This window comes from Struthio camelus, chromosome 7 (genome assembly GCF_040807025.1).
Source record: "Struthio camelus isolate bStrCam1 chromosome 7, bStrCam1.hap1, whole genome shotgun sequence".
NCBI classification, from domain to species: Eukaryota; Metazoa; Chordata; class Aves; order Struthioniformes; family Struthionidae; genus Struthio; species Struthio camelus.
Genome location: NC_090948.1, coordinates 41517457 through 41544118, shown reverse-complemented (window position 1 = coordinate 41544118; position 26662 = coordinate 41517457). Strand labels below are relative to the sequence as shown.

The 26662-nt window shown below is 46.8% G+C and overlaps 1 protein-coding gene across 1 annotated transcript in view; it reads right to left on the bottom strand.

The window, feature by feature from the left end:
* PCDH15 (protocadherin related 15) overlaps positions 1 to 26662 on the bottom strand; it is a 1072490-nt gene that overhangs the window by 728572 nt on the left and 317256 nt on the right. Inside the window, exon 8 of the mRNA XM_068951042.1 lies at positions 22385 to 22439. The gene's annotated coding sequence lies outside the window, so the exon portion shown is untranslated. The remainder of the gene's footprint in view (positions 1 to 22384; positions 22440 to 26662) is intronic.

The window sequence follows — 26662 nt, the reverse complement described above, 5'->3', positions numbered from 1 at the left end:
AAACGGAGATGTTTTTAGTTAAAAAAAGGTAAAAACAAAGGGTAAAAAAAAAAGAAAAAAAAAGAGATGAGTTCACACCTCAAAACCCACGAGTGTCAAACTAACACAACAGCTTTTAGAAGTTTTTCCATCAAGGTAGCAATAGAAAAAAATAAACGTGACGCTTCCCGTCTATCAGAATTATAGTGATGTATTTGGTACAATGTCATCGGGGAAGCTATTCCAGAGAAGATGAGAACTCGCAGACGTGGTTTGAAGGAAGACGGAAACAGAATTGCAAGGGAACGTAGCTGGAGGGGCACAGCAGCGCTCCCCACGCAACCATGGGGGGGGGGAGCCCCCCCACAAGTACTAGGGGGCGCAGAGCAGTCGCACGGGTGGCCGTCCGCCCGAGAAGGTGAGCCATGCCTACCCGAGCAGAGCCGCAGGGCGCGCTAGCTCGGGCTCTGCGCTGCACAGAAACATCTGCGCCGATCTGCAGCTGAACTAGACTTATAAACCATCTTGCAAATGGGCGAGGTTGCACTACAACTAGTTCTGGCTCTCTCTTGTCCAAGGGGGAAACCAGAAGGATTGGGTTAGCTGGGGAAAGGAGAGCTGCTCAGCTTTTCCGCAGAGCACCCTACATTTTGCAAGGGGACTGGGGAGGGAGAAAAGAGAGTATAAATACTTCTCTCCACTTTGCCATGTCCCGCTGTCCTCCCCTTAGAGGACGTACTTCTCTACTCCAAGGGTTAAGAAAAAAATTTTTTTAAACCTTAGGAACAACGAGACTGAACGCTACCTACGTTGCTCAAACACACAAAGTGCGCTTTTGGTCTATTTTAAAAGTTCTTAAATGCAGAATTAAATGCAGACACCCGCCTCCCGCTCCCCCCCCCCCCCAAACCCCAAACCTGAAACCAAACACCTTGCACGATGACCCTAGGAACGAAGCAGATCTCGCAGGAGGCTGCCTTGCTCGCTCTGGGAAACCACTGGCTAGAAGGCATCTCTATAAAACGCATCGTGGCAGCAGGGGACGCTGAGCAGGGCAGGGAACTATTTAAGCAAAAGGACAATGCTGGCCCAAGAACAAATATGAATATATAAGCCTTCAATAAGCACAGATTTTAAGCGAGAAGGGCGCAACGAGCTGAGCAATCAGCCGTACGCTGAGAAGAGACTGTTAAACACGACAGGCTTCATTTTGCAACAGGGAATTTTCAGCACGGCAGCTGCAGTCACAGGGAACGACAGGGAGATTCAATGACCCAAAAGGTCCCTTAAAGCATTATATTCCTATGAGAATTTTAACAACAAACACACTGCTTATTTGAGCACTTGGGTGAAACAATGACCGCTTCAGAGAGACAGAAAGCAAGCAGAGCTTAATAAGGGGTACAGTACAGGCGAACGGAGCAGAGCCATCAGCAACGCGTTCATGAGAGCCTAAAACAGCAGGCTGTCTAACAAAAAATTATCTCTAGCACAGATCCTGCCAAGGAGATAAAAAAAATACATATGTGTATATATATATATTTTTAAGGCCAGCGTACATCCAGCACTCCTCACATTTTTTTCATAATCTCACTGAAAAAATCATTTTTCTTTTCTTCCAAGAACAAAATAATTTCAGGTACTAAAAAAACCAAAGAACACACAAGTAACTTGACGCTTTGAAGGGCAGCGAAACTCTTACACAATACAGTGTTTAAAAAAAAAAAGGCACAAAATGATACAACATAAGGTTATCCTAAGAGAAACAGCACAGAACATGGAAAATAGACTGTCACCTACCATCTAAAGAACAGTAAATCTGGAGAGAGGATCGGTTGCTCTTGTTCAGATTTTTTTCCTCCCGCTGCGTCTCAAACGCTATCCACGTCACAAGGAGCCAGGGCTGCACAGGCACCCCAAGTGGTTTTTAACGTAAGGAACAACCTTTCGCCGTGAGATATGCCTACCTAACTTCAAGAGTCAGCATTCAATCTTGGAGTTTGCAAGCGTGGCTTTGGTTTCTAACAACTTTCAGGTGCAGTTTTCCAGATTTGGGGTTCTTTATTAGAAATGATTTCAGAGGCCAAAATTCACTAGTTGTGGTTCATCAGCTCCCTACTGACTCCAGCTCCTTAGGGCTCAGACAGTCAGTGCGCTTACTCACACGCAAGTGCACAACACCAAACTATTTTTTTTCCCCTTTCTGAATAACATAGCACAAGCCATGGGTTGCAATAGGGTTGGAAGAAAAATCTCAAAACTTATGAGAAGATCTTCCTATCACCACGGCTTACTTCCTTCTGGTAACAAAAGCCCAAGAACATGAAGCGGCTATAAAGGACAAATAGGTGGGAATACTGTATTTAATCCGAAACGCCCACCGCCACACTGCATTTCGTGTTTTTGTCACAGTCCGTTACCAGCACCCTGACTCTGTAACACTGTGCGTCCTTCCAACGACATTAAATCACATAGATGTTTAAGCCTCTTTCCAGCAAGCTACTCCCAATACGTGCAAGTGATACAGCAGCACACCAAGGCGTTGTGTGGGTCTTTTCCATATAACTCTGCATTACTGCTGTAATACTTCATTTCACACCAGTGTAGGCAGCCCCATACGCAGGCGCTACTTCTCTGTAGTTAAAGCACAGTACCCTTTTCCGCCACATGTAAACCAGAAAGCACCCTCCAGACTGTAAAATGGGCTACAAAATCTCGCTTTTGTGTTCACAGCTCTGCCCTTTCATACTATTTACTCTGTGTAAGTCAAGAAGAACAGCAGGCACAGATGCTAAAAAGATGAAATATAAATGCACTATGAAAACCTGCTGCACAGAAATTAGAATTTGAGCTAAAAATAAATTAACACGGGCCGGTTAACTGCCTACCTAACTGCTTCCCTGCTAACCACAGGAGAACAAATCAGTGCCAGCAACTCTCTAGATCATGCGATTTGCAAAAGATACAGAATCATTAATTTTTCTTTGCAGCAGATGTGTGCGCATGCACAAGTTTTTGAGGTAGGTCCACTGCTTTACAGGCTCTATCCTTAAATCCACCACCAGACATCATGCTGTCGTAAAATTTAGAACTAAATTAACCAGAAGCATATTCGCAATTATTTAAAAAAAAACAAAACAAAACAAAAACCAAACCGCAGGACAGGGCTGGCACAGAGCTCCATGGAAAAGGCTGCAAGATGCAGCCTGAGGAACCGATAACACAACTGAAAACAAATTTTTACATACATACAGCAACGTAGACGAATCCTTCTTACGCTGGTACTGCTAACGCTTAGGACAGCTACGCTCCCTCAGTGGCTCCTTAAGATCGCACAGATCAAAGATTCCAGGCTAAGCCATTCATTTACAGGTCACAAATCCGTTATCAGCCAGGGAACGCCACCGTTTGGGAGGAGAATGAGAAACACTGCTACATACATTGAACATATATATGCCTATGCGGTCTTATCTGAACAGCGCGCGCGGAATGCGCAAGCTAAGAATTTCACCCTGGCTTTCAGGAGGACTCAGACACCAGTTAAGTGCGTACGAGTGAATACGCATCTACAGCGAGATGTATTTGTGGAGTGCCCGTGGCATCTCTGCCTTCAAGGCTCTGTAATGAGATTGCACATGTCTCTTCCCTGCCCGTGGTTTTCAACGCCCTGAACGCTGTAGCCAGCTCATCAGGCGACCCAGGGCTCCCCTGGCTGCCGCAGCAGCCCCTGGGTCCCCCAAACAGCACCCCACCAAGCTGGGGTGCCTAGTGTAACCCTAGGCTGTTTGCAAACGCTTTCCTGAGCTATCGAGCCCCGCGTAACATCAGAAAGTGCCATTTACCAAGCGTAACAAACAGCTTCATCAGCGGTGCGCTTCAGTGGCCTCACTGCGTTCGAATACCCGGCGGTACGCTTTCCTTCTGCGTCGTAGCTCTCGGTGCAGAGGAAAAGAGGCAGCCTCTCACCGGGGCTTATGGCTACCGCCAGGAAACCCTGCGATGCCGCTACCAGCGCGCCCGCACAGCCTACGCCAGCAACAAGCAGCCTGCCGCTCTTGACCTCCTTGCAACGCTCCCCATGCTAGAAAGGACGCTAAGGATGAAAAATCGGTACTCTGCTAGTAGCACAGATTTGGTAGCAGATAGTTTGTGTCATAGAAAAAGGCATAAAGCAGCTGGCAGCCAGGCCTGAGAACACGACCAGCGCGTTCCAGACAACATCTCTCACCTCAAAGCACCGCGCTTGGAGCGTAGTGCTAATTCAAAAACACACCCCAAAAAACTGAGCAACAGGAAAAAGCAAAACAGCGTTCCTACAAACGTGAGCGTCATGTAAATGTCACACTTCATGTTAAAACGTGATTAGGAGGCAAAACGAAAGGGAAACAGTCTCGCTATAAACAAACCAGTACACTAAAAATAAGCGCAGCCTAAGTTTGCTTTCAAAATACCCTTAGTGATGGATCTCATTAGTCTTAATTTTCCATGTAATATTAAGCTATAATTGATTTTTGCTAAAAGATCATATACAGTAGCACAAAAACTGCACACAAACGTTTAAAGCATATTGCTTGTCAGCAAGATGGATCTAAACGGACAGTCTTAAAAATAAATTCCTTCTATGCTATGGCCTACAATCACACTTAGTCAATTCAATAAAACGTCCAGCTCTTCCACATCACAGAGCAATGCCAGTCCATGTAGAACGACCAGGAGCGTACGCACCCACTTAACTATACGTGGACCTGCGTCAGGGAGAACAAGGGGCAATTTCAACACTAAAGCAGAACTCCAGTAGACACTAAACGTCCTCAGGTAAGCTTCAGAGACTGACTATAATTTTACGTCAAAAGTTGGTAATTTTCTGAGACTGCACAACCCCCTTCGCCACGTTTCTTGATGCAGCCCAGGTAGCAGAAGCCATTTGTTTTGACAACTGTCTTGCTACTGAGCAACCTCAGGACCGCTGGTTTCAGGAGGCTGGGCATCTCCAACAGCAACAAGTATTTCAACAGCTCCAATAATGTGAAGACTTGCATGATGATACTTTATGCTACTGAGACACGGGATGGAGAAAAATTTGTGTACAGAGGCAGGAAGGAGTTGTGTCAGCTAAATCAGAGCCAACAACACAACTTGTTGTAGTTTCAACTACAAACTCAATAAACGGTGCCATCTACCAATGTTTCCAGAGCAGACAATTCTGTTGTAGTAGTGGTATTAGCAGATACAAAGGTAGAATGAAAAAAAAAAAAATCTTCAAGCCACATGACTTCTCTTCCATCTGCTTTACGTGCCTCAGTGAAACACTACTGGACAACACAGAGCGACTAATTTTGGCACAAACAACGCCAGCCTTAATTCAGAAAGACTCTCAATAGCTCGAGCGATTACCCTGAACTGATTGCTTCCTGCTCAAAACGCAAATTCTTAGTCCCAAGTTGCCTTATGCAAAGCATGCCCCATATAGAGTCAGGTGACAGACTTAATTTTGCACTAGCCTCGGCATTTTAGTTACCTCCTATGACATCAAAAGAATTTGCAAAGTTCTTCCCCAGAAGTTGTACAGGGACACCATCAGAAAGAACTTGGGTTTTCACACCTACAATGGCATCCTCTGCGGTTGGCAGTCCAAGTGCTAAACTTGTCAGTCTTGGTAACTGGTGGGAGGGCAAGAGGACATAACATCCATACGGCTGATGGATGGCTCCCTTTAGTTGGAGGCTCTCTTAATACTTCGGAGATTTTTTTTTTTGGTAATCTGCCTTCAAAGATAATAGAACAGGAACGTTATCAGAGAGCCCAAGGGAGAACATTGTTCCCCAAAAAAGAATTTTTAACGTATTTCAATAAACCTCTGTCCTTTACCTTCAGTGAGGCAAACCTAGGTACTATCTTCTACTGCTTCGTTGCTTTTTGAAGTTATAATCAGCAAGAAATAAAGCAAAAAAGTGAAGCAGATTACAGTATCAGTAGACGAAGCTTCAACCAATCATGAATTGTGTGAACAGTCCGATCCATCTATTCAGTAGTTTGAGTCCCACTGCTGTACTTCAGACTACTTTGCTAGACTGAAAAAAAAAAAAAAAAAAAGAACCTCTGCCAGTAGGTCAGCTACGACGACTCTCCTGCAGCTACATTGTGAAGCCTTCTCTACCTAGGAAAACCTCTAGAAAAATCCAGACTAACTGCTAACAAAAAAAAAAGGAGAAACACCACTCACTATCAGCCTTCCACCTCTCCCTATACTTCTTCCAGAGCTGGCTGCCAAATGGAGAAGCACCATGTTGTGACACAGGCAGCTGCTCCGCTCCTGGAGGCCCTACACTCTTGTTGCAAACGTAGCAGCTACTACATTTTCTACAGGAGTAATCTTTTTCTCTGGTGTGCTTTGGAGTTTTTCAAAATACAGACAGCTCTTTACCAACCCAAATTCTCTTCCAGGGTTCACCAGGTATAAATCCAATTTGATTAAAACGTTTGTGGTTAAAAAAAAAAAAAAAAAAAAACAACCACCCTGAAACAGGCACCATTTAAAATTGACCAGGTGCGTTTATGCAGATCTTATCTGGTTATAAATACTTACCTAAATAACCTTGTTTCTCATTAAGCGAGAGGGGGAAAAAAAAGTTTAAGATAGAAGTCTTACTGCCATATGAAATACATTGCTCTCAAAGCCTGGTAGGGAAAATAAAATAAATGACAAATCACAAAGGACAAGCAGAGGAAGCCTGGAAGATTTATCTACGGCCTATGACTTGGAGAATTACAGGAAAATATCACTGCTCTGAGTCAGTACTAGACAGTTGCTTGCCTACCAGAACATCACCTACCCTTGGTTCATTACACCACAACTAGACTGGAATGCGGCTGCCCTTCATCTACAAATAGGACATTGCAACAGTCTTGTTATTACAAACAAATTTTTCTAGTGGACATACGAGTAACTGAGATTTCAAACTGCTCTTAAGAGATGGAGGCACCCTACTCGTCAGCGTTAAGTAACTTTCAGCTCTCCTCTGCCTGAACGGATGCAGAAGTCGCTCGGTGCTTCTCCAAAGGCAAAGGTGGGCTCTGCCCGTTCAGTCGAGCCCAGCTCTCGCAGAGTGCCAGCCCTGGGACACTTTGAATATCATAAACGCATTAAAGCCTTAAAATAAGGTTAGCTTGTTTCATACCATTGAATTTTATGCTTCATTAGGTATTTTAGGAAGAGGTCATATGGCTATTTGGGGGATCCCATTTGTGGGCTTATGTTACAGACGCCAATCTACTTTCTACTACTTCTACTGTCGTTGAGAAGGCTTCAGGTCCACCTGCACCTATCCATGAAGCGTGTCTGTGGATCAGCATGATCTTCTCACAGCTCCTCCTATTCAGCACAGGGGTTTCCTTAGCAGAACTTCAATAATAATAATTATTATTATTGTTATCTCCCAGGCCCAAAGGGCTGTTCTGGTGCAAGGGAGGAAGAAACAATTACTGCCTTAATGGATTGCAGACTGTAATGTTCAGCAATCGCAAGAACACACATAAATATTTCATTACTTCATAAACCATGCCATTACAGTGTAAAGAGACTCAAAACAGTATTTCACACTTTTACAACGTGGCAATCAAAAAATATTTCTTTATTAATCCTTTAATACTATATAGGTTGTAATGAGTACATTTAACTTCTGCTTACCCGCCTACTAGGTTTCTTAAACACAGGCCAAAAATTAAAAAAAAAAAAAAATCTTCAAAGGCAACGTCGCATTTTTGCCTCAAGTTGTTTGTTTTTCCTTGTCACATTCATGGCACTTAAGCTGTCAATATGTAATTCCATTAGAGTGTGGGTTGCACTTCTAAGCTTGCGTTTACACTGATTTTAGATGCAACAATAAAAATAAGACAGACCACATCCTAATTACTCTCATTGCCCGTCTCACAGATATTTTCTTCCCTCAAACTTGGACTCTCTGCTTGCAGACAATTTGTAAGGCAAAGGAAAACTCCGCAAGGACACACCACGGAGAAGAGAGACACAAGTTACTTCAAGTAGCAGGAAACATCACCAGATACCAGAGAGATCTAAATGAGTTATTTCAAATTTTAAATGTAAAAAACTGAAAGAAAAAAAGAAGAAGAAACGAAACGATGAAGGCAGCTTGCTAAAGTAATGGCAAGTCTGTTCAGCAGAGGCTCTTCGGCACGCATCTAGCATCACAGCGAAGCACTGAAACACCACCGCAGTTCATCAGTCCACATCCACACAACACCCTTAGCTAAGTAACCTGGACGCTCTGAGCAAAGCTTGGACTTAGGTCCAGCTGGGAGGCAATCACCTTCCCAACAGTCAGGAAGAAACAGCTGGCCTAACACGTGCAAAGCCTCTTTCATCTCCAGCTAGAAGCATCCCCAGCACGTTCCCTCTTCTCATCACTGAGCGCTCCCAAAAGTCCGTCCTTACTGCTGCTGCATTTCAGTAAAACAGAGGCTGCTAAAGCTCCTGGGATTTTCTGGAAGACCTGACCTAGTGGTAACCCAGAGCAGTAGCCTCCAGCACTGACCCACACAGACCTGCGATTGCCTGTGAGGTTTAGCATACCATCACCGTTACGTACCTGCTACGGAGTGAACGCGGTCAAAGATTACATCACCACGTATATGTCGCCTATAGAAAAATGCACAAGATGCCGTTAAAAGAAAGTCGAATCCAACCCACCACAACAAACGATGTCTGAACGTTCAATTATTTTTAACAGCGTTTCCCTTCTACTTCTGACAGGACATAATTAGCGTCTCTGTTTAGAAGAGACTTATTTTCTCCATAAAAAAAAGTTATGAAGAACGTCCTTCCCAAAAGCATTCGGCCCGTTATTCCGAAGCATGCCACTGCCTGACATTTTGAACAGCTCTTGGGGCAAGCAACATCCAGTGACCTGCTTGAGTTATACTTGCCCGGATGGGAAAACACCCCACGTGTTGCTTGGCTACACTCACTGCCAGGCTTCAGTCAGTCACTCCCCAGCATCTCTGCCAGAAACTGGAAATCAGAACGTTAATATTGAGGGCTGTCAGAGGAGGAAAGTATGGTTCCTCCCGTTCCCGTCCCTGTATGGTTGCCTACCAGGCACCGAAGCCTGGAGCTGCTGGTCCAGGTAACAGCTGTACCTTTGAATAGAACTGCTCCCTCAAAAACAGGGTGGCTCCTCTGCTTCTGTGTTGTCGGAAGGATATTAGTTTGGTTGAAAACTCCAGCCCTCACCCAGGAAAGACTCCCTCTTAGCGAGCAAACAAGCGCCGCCGGACAGCAAACAGCAGCCACTCAGGCAGAAGCACCACTTTGCAAACTACAGCGAGGGGAGAACGGTAGGTAAACAGAAAATACTGTAATTAACAGTTTGGATTATACTGGCATGCTGGGATTAATATTTGCATTATTGTAAAAAGCACCAGGTGAAATTTAACAACAGAGTGAAAAACACCGCAGTTTTACCTCTCATCCAAAACGGCAAGTCGTTAAAACCACTCCAATAATCATGCGCAGAACCATAATTTGAATGGGAACCAAAATGGAGCATCTTTGTTCTGTTTAAAGCACCTGACACAGGAGCAGATGATAAAAATGAGACAACCCTGCTTTGCAGGAAGGCTCTTGAGTTACCACAGTACAGAGTCTGTAAAACGGACACAGCCACAACCCCCATCACAGCTCTCTGTTTTAAACAAACCACCTACAGAAAATGGTGTTTTAAGTAGAAATGTGTGCTAACGCGTATTGCAGGAAAAACAGGCAACTTTATCCACAAATTCATACCCAAATCTGACCACCTAACAATTGGAACAATAATAAAAGCACTGCCCAGCCTTGATAAAAGCAGCATGCGTCTCCCCCGCTAACTAAGTCTCTTCAGCAAGAACAGCTTTTAGGGCTTAAATATGACGTTCGCGTTAGGAAAGACAAGCTACTCGTCAACTAAGTTCCTGAAGCTGTTTTATTGGCAGTATTTTTCCACCTCTTCTTCCCAAACACCTCCTGAAGTCCTTCTACCAGCTCTTACCAGCTGCCATTGTCTTTTGACTGCGTTTCTTCTCCCGGTACCTTGAATGGTTTGCTCAGGTTAGAGAAACAGAACAGAAATGAAACAGATGAGCTAAATAAAAAACACGCTAGCACTTCACCAGCGACGGAAAACGACTGCAGTCTTTGCGGCAATCTCCTTTGAGCTCTCCTCTGTTGCTCTCATTTCTTTGCCCTTCAAACCGCACTATTTCAGGGAATTCATTCGAACCAAGACCACATCTTTCCACGTTGCGGGGCATTCTCTTGATGCTAGACAAAATAGGCTGGGAAAGAGACAGCCACCCACAGACCTTCCTCGGGCAAACATCCACTACAGTCAGATCTGCTTGTTTGAAGTTCAAATAAAATTAGGTAAAGGCTCAAGATTTCTATTCCTCTGTTCTTCTTCAGGCTAAGATTCCAGTCTCAGAGCTGCTAATGTACACCCCGATGCACAGCACTGCTTCAGGGCAGTCATTCCCAGGATGAGCCGGCATAGCTAAGGGTTTTACGAATAGGATAAAGTGGCCGGCTGGCACCCAGCTCCTTGCTGCTGTGTGCTGTCACCTCAGCTGCAGTGTCCGAACTGAGGCTCCTTAACTATCCCCAAAACCGCCTCAAAGAGGGTTACCCGACAGAGAGTTCTTCTAAAACAACCAACCAACCCACCCGAAGGGGCCTTGTGAGAAGCGGGGGGAGGAAATCAGCACAGGCTCCACCAGCATTTCTAAAATGAACCTGGGGAGCGGAGTAGCTCAGATCCTCAGCTCACCACTTGATCGTGCAGCCCCAGCTAAGCTCACTAACCTCAGCCGAGGATCTGAGACTCATATATATATATATACACATATGTGTGTGTGTGTGTGTGTGTGTGTGTATGTGTGTGTATGTTTATATATATATATATATATATATATATATATAAAACTACTAACTTAAGTCACTTTTTCTCCAAGATTTCTGTCAGCAGCTATTAAAAGCATCTGCTTTAACTTGCTGGCTTTTGTGTTATGGTAAAACAAACAAACAAAACCACAACAAAACAAAACCAAAACACTCCCAGGTATGAAGTCACCAAAAAGTCACCAGAAAAGAATATAACCCTAAAAGCTAGAGAATGCATAAAACAACCGTCAATAGGATTACATCCATTGCCCAGACTGCCACAACCCAAACCAAATCCAATTACTGCTGAGCAGCACTAAGTATTTCTGCTTTCTGCTTAGTATTTACTGTAAAGTCTCTTATACTCACTCGGGCATTGGAAGTTGCAGGAGCAGCCCCGTCCCTGGCAGGCTGCTCTCTTGTGCTCTTACAAGCTTTTAGGCACTTAAGCTTCCTTCGCCAAGAGTTTTCATGTCAACAGAGATATAAAACAGTATCTTCTACTGGAAGCCAAATGAACGATATATATCTTCGAGGCATCTTTTTATTTGCCTTCATCAATCAGTTGGCTAGTTATTTTTAATTAAAACAGGAAGCTCTGATTGCAGGGTTGTCACTGATAAGCCTTTCCACTTTAACCGCCGTCCTCTACGGTTCACGTACTGAATTCATGAACTATTTGGAGGAGGCAAGCCATAAATCACTTTGAGTTTTAAACAGCTTTTTGGCCAGATCCAGATCTCAGGCTTGGACTAGTCAGAGTTACTCACATACCTGTGTACTTTATGTACTGAGGAGTACGAGTTAACTAGCCATCAGGTCAGCTTTCAGCTACGCACTCTGAATTCAGGGGAAAAATAGCTGGTTCACATAAAAACAATGCCTTGCTTCCCTGTATTTGTGTCCAGTTTACCTAGAGCTTTCACGAAGACCCAAAAAACAGGGGTAAAAAGGCTTCCTTCACCAAACCCGTTGGTTTTACACCCAGCTTACTGCCTTAGCTGAAGTAAGCTCAAAAAGTTTACTTTCCTGTCTTCAGATTGTGATGCTTAAGCTGAACTGATGCAAAGATGCATTGATGCAAAGACAAACATTTAAACAACAACAACAACATTTGTGCTATTTCCCAGTTTAAGAGCATTTCAACTAAGGCCACAAAGCTCGCTACCACGCTTGCTTCCAGCAACAAACACAATTTCAAGAACAAAGTATACACGACAGTTGAAGTTGCTCACATAGGACATAAATCGCAGACTTCAGTGGTAAGTCTTCATGCTTATCAGGCTGCTAAAGGCACGGGGAAAGGAGCAGTAAGGGCGGGAGACCTGAACAACCTTCTTCAGAATCTGAACATTTGTAGGCATTTCCAAAAGAAGAAGTCACGTAACTCATATTAGTTGTATTATGCCAGTGTTCACTGTAACCTTAGCTTAAAAAAAAAAGAAAAGTTTTCTACCACTTAATCAACTGTGAACCATCGCAGACCTTAAATATCTTTTAAAATTCAAAACCCAAGTGCACTCGCCTTAACACAAACTGACGACGGCAGAAAGACTAATGGGCATGAGGGAAGACAGGAGGCAATCAGTGAAAGAGTTTGCATTAACCACGTTTGGCTTTCACATCAGATCTTAAATTTGACTGTAGGGCTGCAAAAACTGCAAAAGGGGTGGGAGGAGTAAACAGATTTTTTTTTTTGCCAGTACAACTGATGTCACCCCAAAAAAGTGGCACCAACTCCTGCTTTTTCAGAATGTGTGCCACTGAAGCTGAGTACTAAACTAGCTCTTGAGCTTTTAAGTCACAACAAGAATATTCAAGAAACTTATTAGACTTTTTTTTTTTTTTTAAGTTGAGGGAGAAAAGAACTCGCGCCAACTTCCAACGCCTGCCTAAAATCCATCCTAATAAATCAACCTTAATACAGGTATATGACGTTGGTGGACGTATAAACAACAGTTACAGTCCCAAAAAGCTGAATGAAATACTTTGTCTGCAAAACGAAATCATACTGGTATGCACCTTCAAAGATGGTCAGGAAGTTGCTTTAGTTAAGTTATTCTCATTTTAATACAGACATTGGCCTCTCTCACACCTTCCCAAACACACGCACGTTTGTCATTTGGAAAAAGCGGTCAAAGACATTATTCATGGTAGTAGGATATCTATTCCCTTCAAAGCTGCACTACCAAAAACTCGAATCATAACTTCAGCAAGCCCGATCCAACTCTGTTAAGTATCTGGTTATAGATCTGTATTCTTTCTCTTGAAAATTAAGCATACGTGAACTACAGTCACTGCACCTTCCAGAGGGTGGCATACGGGGGCTTGCCAAATCAAGAGCAGCTGAAGAAGAAGGGGAAAGACAGCAGTCCTCAATGAGGAAGCAACACGCCTCCAATTTTGTAAAGCTTTGGGCATGCCAAAAAGTCTAAGGCAGAACGGATTTCAGCACCGCTACCGTGCACGCTGGGTTACGCGTGTGACCAGACTCTCACTCCGGCTGCAGTACCAACGCTTTTCCACAGCCTCTCTGGAGGCTCAGAAAAAGCGCTTCATTTACATTATGTGATTGACTAGCCATGCAGATTGTGCTGTGCTGGGATGTAGAGACAGATAACGTTTTTCAGAGCAAACCGAATTTGGAAGACGCACAGAGCAGGAACAGTTTGCGTTCTGTTCCGGCTTGCTACGTGGGATCCTGAGAACGCTTCCTTTACCGCTTCAGATACACAGTCTGACTTTATTTTTAAAGCCTTTTTTTTTTCCTCCCCTCTCTCTTGCTTCCAACCATCGGAGAAGCAAACAGTTCTCAGCCCAAAGGGAAAACGTACTTCCCTTGACCCAGGCGACTCCCCAAAGAGCAGGCCGAGAATTCACAAGTCGCAAACCTTCTCCCATCGCTGGGGGGGGGGGGAAGTGCTTCTACGTTTAACTTTTGACGACGACCGATTCAATGACTTCGTCCAGTCCTCGCCCCGCAGTCCCGACAGGCATGGGGAGGCAGGCAGCAGGCACCAGCTCCTCCGGCGAGCCCCCCCGGCCCGCGGCCGCGCTCCCAGCCCCGGCGGCCTCTCCCCCGCGCCAAGTCCCACCGGGGCGCGATACCAACCGGCTCGTTTGCCTTCCCCGACTGTCACACGCAGCTATCGGAGCCGGAACGGCGCGTCTCTTCCGCCAGCCCTTTCGAGCTAGCCCTGCCTTGAGAAGCGATGCGAGGACCCTCGAGGTCACCGTTTCTCCTCTGCCCGGCGGCGGGGGGCGCGAGGCGGTTCCCCTCCCCAGAGCAGCTCCCCCGGCCGCGGGGCGGGGGGCGAGGCGGCAGCCCGCCTCGGGCAGCCCGAGGAGCCGCCGCCCGGCTCGCACCCTGCCCCGGGGGCGGGCCGGCCTCCCCCCACCTGCGCGTCGCCCCTGACTTACCCCGTGCCGGCGGGGGCTGGCAAACTTCCCCCGGCGGCGGGGAGCGGGCCGGGCCGGCGGCAGCTCCGCGCCGCCGCCCGACGCGTGGGGGCAGCCCCGGCGGCCGCCTGCGCCGCGGCGCGGGAGGGCGCGCAGGGGCGGCCGCGAAACTTGGGCGCCCGCAGGGGCGGAGGGGGGCGGCGCTGCTGCCCCCACCCGCGGCGGAGGGGCCCCGGCTCAGCCCGCCGCCCGCCTCGGCACCAGCCCCGGGCTGGGCAGGGCAGCGCCACGCGGGCGCTGAGCCGCGGCCGCCGGGCAGCCTGCACCCGCTTCCCCGCTCCGCGTTTTATGAGTCGGGGGGGGGAAAAAAGGGGGGGGGGAAGGGAGGAAAGGTTTGGGGGGAGGAGATATTTGCGAGGCATCCCGACCGGCCGAGCCAGACCCCGGCGAAGGCGCCGCGCAGCGCCGAGACCGACCGACCGACCTGCGCTGCGCTACGCTCCGCACGGCACCGAGGCGCCGCGATCCCCGCCGCCCCCCGCAGGCCTCGCCGCTGGCAGGGCGAAGGTGGCGGCGCCCGCCCGGCTGGACCGCGCCGGGAAAGTTGGAGGTGGCGAATCAACGCGGCGGGGACCTGTTGGTGCCCCGCGCTCCTCGCCCGCCGGGGGGGGGGGGTCCGCAGGCGCGGAGAGCCCTACCTGGCGGCCCACCACCCCGGCCCGGTGAGCGGCCAGCGCGTCCAGCGCCGCTCCGTCCCCGTCAAGCCCCCGCGCCCGCCCCTCGCGAAGCCGCAGCCGGCCGGCCCCGTCCCGCTGCTCACCGCTTTCGGGAGAAGCTGGGGGAAAGGGGCGCGGTGAGCCGCGACCCCTGGGGGCCGACGGCCGCTAAGGCTGCGCTGCCTCTACCGCCTGCGACCCGGGCGGGCGCTCCGGCACGCTTAGGGACCGCCAACGACCTGCGCCGAGGCTGACTGGAAGCCGGGTCCCGCGAGCGTTTTCCAGCTAAGCCTGCTCCCTCACCCGGAGTCCTGCCAACTACACCCGGCCTTAGGAGCACTCGGGCTAAACCTCCGCAGCGCCCGGGATATTAGCAGGAGCGGGGAGTTCAGCGTGAGGTCGCCCTCAGGGAAAGGCGATGCCACCAGCTCTGACCGTTTTTAAGCGCTTACTCCCGCGGACGGCGCCATTTGAGCAGCAGTCGCCCCGCGGAGTCCCCCCCCCCCCGGGGGGAACGGCTCGGGCGCCTTCGCGGCCCCGCTCCCCGCGGCCCCCTTCCAAGACCCTCAAACTTCAGCCGAGAGAGCGGCCGACCCCGACCCCAGCCCCGGCGGGCAGGGCAGGGCAGGGCCGGGCCGGGCCGGGCCGTGCCCAGCCCGGGCTCTCGCCCGCCCCGTCCCGTCCCGCCCCGCCCCGCCCCGCCCCGCCCCGTCCCTCACCTCCGGCTCGCCGCCCTCCGGACCGGCCCGCGGCCGCCCCCGGGCCACGGCACCCCGCGGGGCCGCCGCCTGCCCGGGGAGCCGCCGCGGCGTTACCCGACCTGCCGCCGCCGCCCGCCGGGGCAGGGGGCAGCGATGCGATGCGATGCGCCGCCGCCGGCCGGCCAGCCAGCCCTCCTCCTCCTCCTCCTCCTCCCCCGCCGCTCAGCGCCGGGCCCCGAAAACCCGGGAGGTGGGAGCCGAGGCGGCAGGGCTGCCAAACGCGGGCGGATTGTGCCCCCCTCTCGGCTCGGAGGGCCGGTGAATTGCAGCCGCAGCCAGCGGGCTGCAGCCGGCTCCGCTCCGCTCCGCTCCCCTCCCGCGGCCGCCGCTGCCCGCCGGTACCGACCTCCGCGGCGGCGGGCGCTGCGTCTGCGTCGCCACCTCCCAAGGGGCTGGGAGCGCGCGGAGCTCGCCCACCGACTTTGCTCTGCCTGCGTGGGAGAGAGGGAAGGAAGGGAAAAACGTGCGGGCTTCACTGGGAGTCAGCGGTCAGCTGCCGGGGAGGGACCCGCTGCCCGCGGCAAGGGGCCGGCGCCGGGGCCCCGGCTGATGGGGGTGAGCCTCAGCCAAGTAGAAATGATCGTCAGTTATAGCCACTGAAATAGGAAGGTGATGTCAGCTCATTGGCAGAAGAGTTGCTCAGGTGCCTACCAGCGGTATTTGCGTGTCTGCTTTTGCGAACAAAAAGGTAATTTTAAAGAAGCCCATACACTTCAGTAGAGGCTCATGATCTCACCTGCAGTAGAGTTTTACTTGCTCTAAATATGAGCATCGCCTGTTTAATACATGAGCTTTGCAGGCTCACATGTGAGATTTTCTGTGAACTATCTTACGAAAATCGTGAACAGGCTGGATTATCAGGCAATGGAAAATTTGGCTCAGCCTTTATTAGTTTTTTACTTCAAGATTTTGGATCCAAACCACGCATGCTGGAGTAAAAAAACTCCCTCTGGCTTTGGGGGAATATTAGCTCGAGCCCCTACTCAACTCAGTAGGCCAAGGCACCCTCCACTTAGTAAGGGAGGCAGAGAACTGTCTCATAATAAAAGCCCAAGAAGGACAGGCCTAGAGCTGGCCAGACCCCAGCAACCACAGCTTGGTTTCTCTTCTCTTCCCACCACGCTTGCTCACGTGAAATCGTGAGCAGGGCACTGCTCAAAGAACAGCTCTGTCATTTGGTTCTTTCCAGGCTGGCTTAGACCATGCCACCACAGCAGCAGCTGATCCAGCTCTACTACCAAAAGAAAAGAGTTCTCCAAGCTCCCACGCCACGTGCTCCTGCTATTTTCCTTGCAGCAGTTTTGGCTGACCCTGTAGCATGCCACTTCAGCTTGATAAGTCTGCAGAAAACTAACCCAGGGGAGAAAAAGCAAAGAGCTTCTCCCTTCTGCTTGAACAAGCGGAAGAGGCTCACCGAGAGGCCAGAGGAGCAGCCAAGCATTGCCAGGCATGCAGGAGCAAGCAGGCAGGAGGGAAGAGGTGGTGCAGGACTAGCCCCCCCGCAGCAGCCAGGGGTGGTTACATTAGCTCAGCCCCTCCGGGACCCCTTCTTCTCAATTTCACCTGTCTAAATCCAGACTCAATGCCCCAGCTGCAGCTTAGCCCAGAATTTCATGGCAAACGTTCACTAGGTCAAAAGCAAGACTTCTGTTGAGTTAGAAGAGGCTTTCTTATGTTCCTCTTCCCTATGAAGGCCATAAGAGCATGAATTTTAACCTCTGTCCTTACATTATGCAGAAATGTATTAAATATATACGTGGGCATATGCACTAGAGAAATAAGTCCACAGTTCCTGCCTTAGCTAGCATGGTTTGTAAGCATACAGGTGAATAAAATCCTGTGTAATGACTTTTATTCTTTCGTCCTTCATGACATACTTCCCCCCGTCTTGAACATTCAAATCACAATTTCTTCAATTTAACTATTGTGGTAAGAAAAGGAAGCATAAGGGAGTAACGTGAATGTGAAGAAAATACACAGCAAAATCGGCGCTGGCTATTGCCCTTCTCACGTATTTCTCACCAGCGTTATCAGATGAGTCACAGAGGTTGTCGCAGAGAATCTTGTTTGCTCACAGAGACCTACAAATTTGAGTGCTCAGGGGCTTTTGTACTAACGCAGAATTCAAAAGTTCTTGTCACAGTAAACAATCTTATTTGAAAAGTAATACTTTAGAGATAGATTTAATTTCTACTTCAAAAATCTGGTGGATGATGTTAATAAGAGAGTAGGAATTACAAGCTAAGGTGTCAAGACCCTATTAATTAAATATTTGCATGCGCTTACATATCATTTAAATGACTCTGCCATTTATTTAATCTTAGAATTCAGAGTGAAAGAGTAGAGTCACCACTGTTTAGATATGGCTACATTCACTGAGTTCATGCCTTAAGCCTCTGCTTAATCTGTTTTACAACTCAAAATAATTGCAAACACGGCAATACCTACTACTATATACCTAGGTTCTCTTCTCTTTTAAAGCACAGTTAAACACACGAAGAGTGTGCAAATGCGTTTTGCAGCATTTCTGATTTGTTTTCAATGGCCAGCGGTACTGAGAATTTGTTCAAGGATCAATGTCCATTTTATATAAATACAATTCAAGTTGTGAATATGATTCCCCAAAGCCCCGTATTCGATTCTCCTAATCCATCTTAGTGCTATTGAAATGAATGGAAATTTCGATATTGATTTCACTGGGAACAGGAGCAGCTCCTTTGTGCACTAGTGCATTTCAGGCCATTTTCTTGTCTGACTTTTTCAGGTCTAAATCCAGAGAAACCCTCCTGACACAATTCCATTTTCCAGCAGGAACATACATTATCTTCTAAGACCCCAACCTTCACCCTTAATTACACATTCGTGAAACTATTTCTTTTTCTTTAATATCATCTGAGTCCCATCCTGTTTTCCCAAACTTAATTAAAACCATTTGAAAATATTCCCCGATGTAATCGGAGGAGTGGCTGCAGCAGCCTTCACTGGTTAGTCTCAGAGCTTTGCCAAGACAGCCAGCCAAAGGGCGACCAATCTACCTGTTCGCTAATACACGTTTCTCCACCTTAACCCTTGAATTAAGAGCGGCATCTACTCAGGAAAAATAGATACTACCCATCTCCCGTTTGGGAATCAAATTTAAGACTGTTTTCAAATACAAATATTAATAGGTAAAAAGAAAAGCATTACACAGTGTCTTCCGTTGACGGCTGGGAGCCATCAGATGTGCTGACTACGAAGAGATCCTGTAAACGAATGAGGACGTGACACCTGACTTTTGGAAGTTTGTAAAGGCAAGCACCAAATACAATACCAACTACCTTCAAATAATTGCTATTCTGAACTGTTTCAGCATCACTGGAAAGGTATGTTTAAACATACATTTGCAAAAATGTACACACATGTGCATCGAAGGATGTCGGTGTGTATATATATACACATACATGTGATGTGCGTGGCAGGGTTTATATAGATACATTAGTATTATATCTTCAGTAACACTCCTAATCTGTTATACATATAAAAGGTATTCATTTCACCTGTTGTTATTTGGGGAATTTGTCACCATGACCGCCTCCGAGACATTAATTAACTTCCACTTACTGCAAGATAAAACAGCTGTACTGTCTCCATTTCAGAGACACAGAGAAACTAAGACAAAGGCACTTGCCAGAGGCTGTGCCGCAGGCGCTTTGCGGCAGAAAGGTTAGCACCCCAAACAAACTCTCCTCTTTCCCACGCTCAGCTGTCCAACCCGCTCTGCCTTACTGCCAGAAAGGCCGAGTGACCGCGCTTCCCATTGATTTCGTCTGCAGCTGTGAGGGCTCAGCACTTCTGCACAGTAGGCCTGAAGGCTCCAGGAGATGAGAGAAACACGGACAGTAGCCCCAAGAAGGTGTTCTGGTGTAAGCGGCTTGGCTCAGCGTCATACACAGGCTGCAGCAGAAACAGGGGTAACGGAGAGAAAGTCTTCTCATTCACCTGCCTTAATCACAGCATGATCCTTCCTCTTCCAGCAACTCCACTTCATTCTCTCTCTCTCTTCCCTATGCACCTTCGGATTTCTATAAATGAACTGGAAATCCTGCTAAAACCTCTAGTCTTTTATATACATACATATATATGCATATATGTATATCCTTAAATCTCTCTACTGATGTGTGAAAGATCTGGCAAGAGAGTTAAGTGCAGCAGTTGAAGACTATATCATAATGAATATGCACAAAGAGGCTGAATTAAAAGGTTACACTGATGACTCTCGGTTCTGGCTTTTTCTAACTTTTCAGTGCTTGACTGCAACTGAGGCAGCGGTCACTTAACACATGAAATTTGACATATAAAGGATGCTGGTTTTTTCTGTCTTGTCTTAAAGCGAGAACAAGGGAGAAGCGGAATTGCAGCAGTTCCCCGTTATCCATCACCAGCTGTGTACAAACCCCGCACAACCGGAGTAACGTCATCATTTGCCAAAGAGATGAGATTTTTGCCCTACCTGGGAAGCAGGCTACTGGGGTTATTTGCTGGTTTGAACACTGCAACAGGTGAGACAAGATTTCCCTGAGAAGTCCAGTCTAACCAACGCTCTTTCTTCCTGCTCCCTGAAGAGACTGCGTGCCTGCCAGCGCGAGATGCCATTACTCCCGGCGGCACCGTGTGCCCGCTTACACCGTTTAGGCACTGACAAACGGCCAGCGTTTGGCTACAAAATGAAGTACTAAAAGGGAAATTGCAAAACTTTATATCTCAGCCAGAACTGAACAGAGCTTCACAAAATAATCGTAACAAATACTCTCCTCTGGTTCTGGAGATTTCCCTTCCTGCCAAGTCCCACAGGAGTGTGGGAAACAGCACAGGTGCTTTGGCTTCTGAAATAACGTCGTCAGAGTCTCTTACAAGGGGAAACTCCAATAGTCTGAACTACAACCCCGACACCCAGCATCCCCGTTAGAGCCAGAAAATGAAACCGGGTAACAGTACACAGAACATCTTTCGCACAAGGTCAAACGTATTCACGAATCTTAACAAGTACAGAAGATAGGGCCCCTTTTCCAAAATGTGCTACTGCACGGAGGAAGGTTTTGAAAAGCTCCTCTCACAGGGCATGCGCTTTGCTCAACGCTTCTGATGCCTCTCAGAGGAAAAGAGCTGCTTTCCATCAGCGACCGCTAATTCCCTACTTCTCGGTAGGGCCTAGTGGAAGCTGTCAAAACTAGGTGCGCTTTTTAAGAAGTCAACACTAATAAGGTTTCTCATCTCACACATAGGAAATACTGAGCGTTCAGAGCTGAACCCCTTTGATCGGTATTGAAACTAATAGCAGCTGAAGATAGAAACTAATAGCAGCTGAAGATAGAAACTAATAGCAGCTGAAGATAATTAGCAGCTTCCAGAACGCGTTCAGCAGTTTTTTAGGGCTTAGTGGTTAACACATCTACCAAGGACAACGAAACCAAATCAGTAACTAAATCGCAAAGTTAAAGCACAAATGCAGGATGACTGCAGTACCAACAACAAAAATACTGCAGCCTACACACTATTTCAAGTCAACAGGTGCTCAGTGCTGGGAACTCTTCTGTATCTGTCATACACACACACCTTTATATAGCTCTTTTAAGGTACTTCTGCAAATCAAATTTAACAATTTTGGAAAATATTACCCCTTGCTTACTTTATATTTTGAAATTTGTATTCAGTATCTTTAAACAATGCCTAGAGGCGTTCACAATCAACTCTTAGGTAATAGTCAATCAGTTATTAGATGATAATTTCCATCATTATCTCATCATCTACTGAGCTCTGCCAAAGCTTCTAGGAAGTCCGGAGAGACAGAGCTCTCTCTTTCACCCTCCAGATCTGACGATAACGATAAGGGGTTAACGTATTCCTATCTACCACACTCTGCAAGCTGGACCTCCTCCTCCCTAGCCACCAGAACTGGCCTTTCTGGCCATTTACTAGTGAACTGTGTGCCTCATTAGGTATTTCCATACTATCACCCTCAACTACTTTCAAGGTTGTTCTTGCGTTTCAGACTGGTTTTAAAGTATTTCAGGGTTATTTACAGGAAACGTAAATTCTTCTCATCCCTCTCTTTTTGAAACCTTCTTTGTGCATCCGTTTGGTGTTTGACCTTTGCAGTTCCCTGCATAAATTATACCTAGACTTGCTGGCTTGTTAAATGTTCCATACATTACTTTTGGCGAAACAGGCTGAACGCTATTTTGCCTTGACAGGCTGCCAGGGCATGTCTGGGATAGTTTATGCTTGCAGGGGCTGGGAAAGGCATGTTAGCTTCCACTCTCTGAGGCATACGAACTAACCCCTGAATTAAGCAGATGGGAACTGAGAAGTCCTAGGAGGAAACCCAGGCACAGCCATGGCTGAAAATTCGCCGTAAGCATTATCGTATTTCTCTCCGTTTCTTGGTTAGCAAAGCCAAAGTGCAGGAAAGGTGGACTTGACTATACCATAGGGTAGATTCGGGTTGGGGAAGACACCTGCATGTAGCTCTCTCTTGCCTCTAAGTGCAGCAAAACTTCTCTGCGCTGTGACGCGTGAACGATAATTAATGCAAATTTAAAAAGCACATATTCACTTACACAAGGAATGGGCTCCAATGTGTTCCTTCTAGTATTCCGAAGAGCGCAGCTGGACCTATACAAATAGGAAAAAAAGGGGTTATGCCATTATATTCCACTCCTAAATACTCAGAAATCTTGATCTGAGGTCCACCAATCACATTATTTGGAGATGATCAGCTGTCACCAGAACGCCCGTATTCTCAACTGAGGAAAGTAGGAGAGCTAAAACTTTACTGTCATTCAAGACTGAGAAGGTTTTATTTGTATTCTCTATTTTTTCACGTTTAGAATTACGGGGACCATTTATTGGCAACACGGGGTGATTAGTTTTAATACAGAATCTACTGCAAAACAACAGGTCTTCTCCCACACAGGCCTGAAGCAAGGTCCCTTGGAGATGCCTGGAAGAGACGCACCGTAGCATGCACGTTGGATACGCTTTTCTGCGTTTTAAGATTACGTTTAGGAGGAATTCTTCCTGTTCAAACACCTTTGGGAGCGCTCACTTGGATCCCACGTGGGGACTTTCAAACCTGCCAATACCTGTAGCAAAGCATTAGCAGCATCACTGGTCTTAAATGAGGCAGCAGACCAAAATCATCTCACTGGGGGTCCAGGGGAAGGTATTTCAGTCTCTGTAGCAGACTGTAACTCATGCCTCAAACACCACTGGACGTAGAAATACTTGGGTGGGGGACTCAGTGGCGTTAGGGCGTCAGTCCTCCCTCCTGTGCCACGAACTGTAAGAACCAGCCTGCCTTATCCATAGTAACTGGAAGGACCAGCCGGGTATGGTTGCCCTTTCGAACCTTTTCTAATGCATTTGTCAACATTTCACATTGCTTATTCACCTTTCCATTTTGTCTTTTTTAAATTCACCGTTCTGCCTCAAGGTCAGGGACAAAGCTGACTAACCTTTGCAGATTTTCCACTTCACTGCCGATCTGCATTTTGAGATTAATAAATACATCAAACAAGAGAATACATGCTCTTAAACTTTTCCATACTGAAAACTATCAAAAAAATATACCTTTACTTTTCATCTCCAGCACAGTTTCTGCCCCAAGAAAGTATTTTGTGCCTTGCACTGTCACCAGCTAGTTTCTCCAACACCCTTCTGCAGGCCTTTTGTTAAGGGCCACTTGAATGTTTAGGTTAATTAAGGCAGGTGTCGCTTCTACATCCACTACTTTACTGACATGGCTGGACACAAGTGGGACAGTTATTCCTCTGCTGAATCCATCCTGTCCAGACCCTTCATATGACTATTAGCTATTCTGCTCTGAGGTAACAGTTTATATGGCTTTCCAGGGCGAGGCATAAATCTTGCAGGTCTGTAACTCCCCAAATCAGTTATATAGCTTTTTAAAAAATGTGTATATTTACTCCCTTTCAATCACCTAGCAGAGCTGCTGTTGTTAATGGGCAACACCCCATCACCCTTTATTTTTTAAAAATCAGCCCATCTACTTTATACTGCAGCGCCTTCAAAGCACCTGGATGTGCATCATCTGGGCCTGTCAATTTACTGTATTTTAGAATGAGCAGTTCTCTCCAGTATCTCCTTATCTAGCACCTTAATTTCACTCTTACCACTAGTGCAGAGTGACAACCCAAACCGCTTAGCTGCTCAGCTATGTCATCTATTTTTTCTTTTGCATTTCACATTCTTTTCACTGTGGTCCTGTAAGTATTTGCACCTCAAACTCCATTTTGAGTTCTTCTAACTCCTCCTCTTTGTCTGCTCTAAATCAAACACAATATACCAATGCTGAACAATCTGGAAGGATTCCTTTACGCATCTTGCAAACTGTACTACTTTTTATACATCCCAGTATGATTTCTTTCTGGGCATCAGCATGACATTGTCCACTCATGTTCAACTTATCATCGACTGTTGTCCTCAACTCCTTTTCTACAGACTTGCTGTTTGGCCAGTTGTTCCTCATCCTCTTTGCGTACAGTTAGTTATTCCTGCTTGAGTGTTACATCATGCCCTGTTCCCTGATGAATTTCATCCCGTTCTTCATTAAACTACTCAATACAGTAATTTTTTATCCTAGTCTTGTCTTCTAACATACTTACACAGTCCCTCCTAGCAGATAAATATAATAAGCACGCTGCTTATGACATGGTCCAGGTCTGGAATGAAAACACTGAACAGAGGTGAGTCCTGCACAAAGCTCTGCAGATCCCGTTCTTCTTTGCTAGTGAACTGGGGTAACTACTCTCTAGTACAGTTCTCTAACGAGGTTTGTACCTATCTGATGGCAGTTTCACTTAGAGCACATTTCCCCATGAGACAGGAAAGAACATCTACTACAGTTGCACTATCCACAAGAAACGTTTCCCTGTTGCAGCAAAAAATTAGATCAGTTAGATGTCTTTTTTTTTTTTTTTCCCCCCCTCATGACAAATCCCTTCTGGATGTTATAATTACCTCTGTTGGATTCTAGGAGCTTACGAGGATGCATGAATTGCTCCAGAGTTTTTCCAGGAATTGAAATAAAGCTTGATAATCTTGAAAAAAAACTGAGATACAGACTTTGCAAAAGGAAAGCTAGAACCATGAGACCTTAGACTAGATATGTTTTGTGGCCCCACTCCCTCATTCCTAAGAGAATATACACTAAGAGCTATGCTACAGTGGCTTGACAGTTACGCCAAAGGTGAAGCGTTTGCAGATTTGGTAATAACTTCCTCCTGGCTTAAGCAAACGCAATCTTATTGCTGCTCTGCTCTGCAGAAAACGCCAGGCAGTTCCAATAGAGTGAGTCGTTAGACATGGCCATTCTGGCACGCATGGGAACTTGTTAAGGGTGATAGGCTTCCATCTCCTCCCAGAATCAAAATATTTGAATTATTCAAAAGCATACCTAAGAGTGGACAAGACTGCTCTTCTGGGCTGTTGAAGGAAGCCCGAAAAAGGCACATTAAAAATAAAACATGGCCACAGTTCAACTTGCTAAAGGACACAGTAGAATCTCTGTTACTTGGTATTTGATATCTCGGTATTAAGCTATAAAGGAAATCACATCGGCTTATGATCTTTATGTATCTGTAGGGTAGGTCTGGACCACATTCACGCATCTACACAAAAGGGTTGATTCTCTACTGCCAGTCCCATATGAAGTCACTTATGCTCAGCGCCAAGTGAGTTATGAAATAGCTAGTAAAATTGTACCGTATCAGGATAGTAGCAATCTGCATTCCCACCGTACTTAGGGACGTTTTTGCACAAGGTGCAAGGCCTTGCGCTGGAGAAACCTAGAAGAATATCTGATCCTCCGTCTGCCCTACAAGGATTGTAATTTTTTGAAACCTCTGTTTCATTCAAACTGCCCAGCAATTTGGGAGAGGAAAGCCCTATGCCCTACAGCTCCCCGTGGTGGAGTGCACAGCTGGAGCAGTCTAGCTCCAGCAGGCACACGGACCTGAAAGCCAAAGGAAGGAGAAAGCCTAGCCGGGAATAAAGTTACGTTTTCACTTTAGTGGAGTGGTCTGGTCTAACAGAGGGGCCAAAGTCAGATAGATGGTTTTCACAGACCAAAAACACGTTGCATGGCTATCGGTGGTATAACAGATACTGTACAAATTCTTTTAGACGGATGACTGGGTATTCCACTAAAGTGGAAACAGCTTCCAAAAATACTCGATTGAATGCTTTCTCACCCCTGGTGTTTCAGTGGTTGTAAACGTCACACAATAGTTTCCACCTAGCAGTTCAGGCCAGGAAGTGGAGCCTCCCTTATCCACCTCAGTTGCTCAGAAGCAACTGAGGAGCTAGAATGCAACTACGCAAAATGGAATTCAGCCAGGACCCTGAAGTTAATAACCTTTACTCTGACAAAAGTGCAATATTTAATGGCCAAAGAGGTTGTTGTAGCTCCTCTGGTGGCTTCGTCACATTAGCCTGAGGGAGCGGAGCTACCTTCCGTATTTAGCATGTCACTCAATCACGGTAGCTCTGCCCTATTCCAGAGATTTTTTAATAGCGCTCACTTACTGTCTTCCTCCGTAACTGCCATTACTCTGCTACTAAATGCTGAGCACCCTTGATACAAACCTTTGAAACAAAACACCATGGCATTTTCCCTTTACAGATTAATTGCCGGATTAATCCTAATCTTTGTTTACATCAGCATAAATCCGTGATAAGTCTCACTGAAGTTACTCTTGATTTACATGGGCACAACAGAAAAGATCACAACCAAAAATCTAAACAGGTAACTTGTTTTTCTCAATAAGGACGGACAGAGAGAGGATTTCAGGTGGATAAAAACAAATAATGAATTC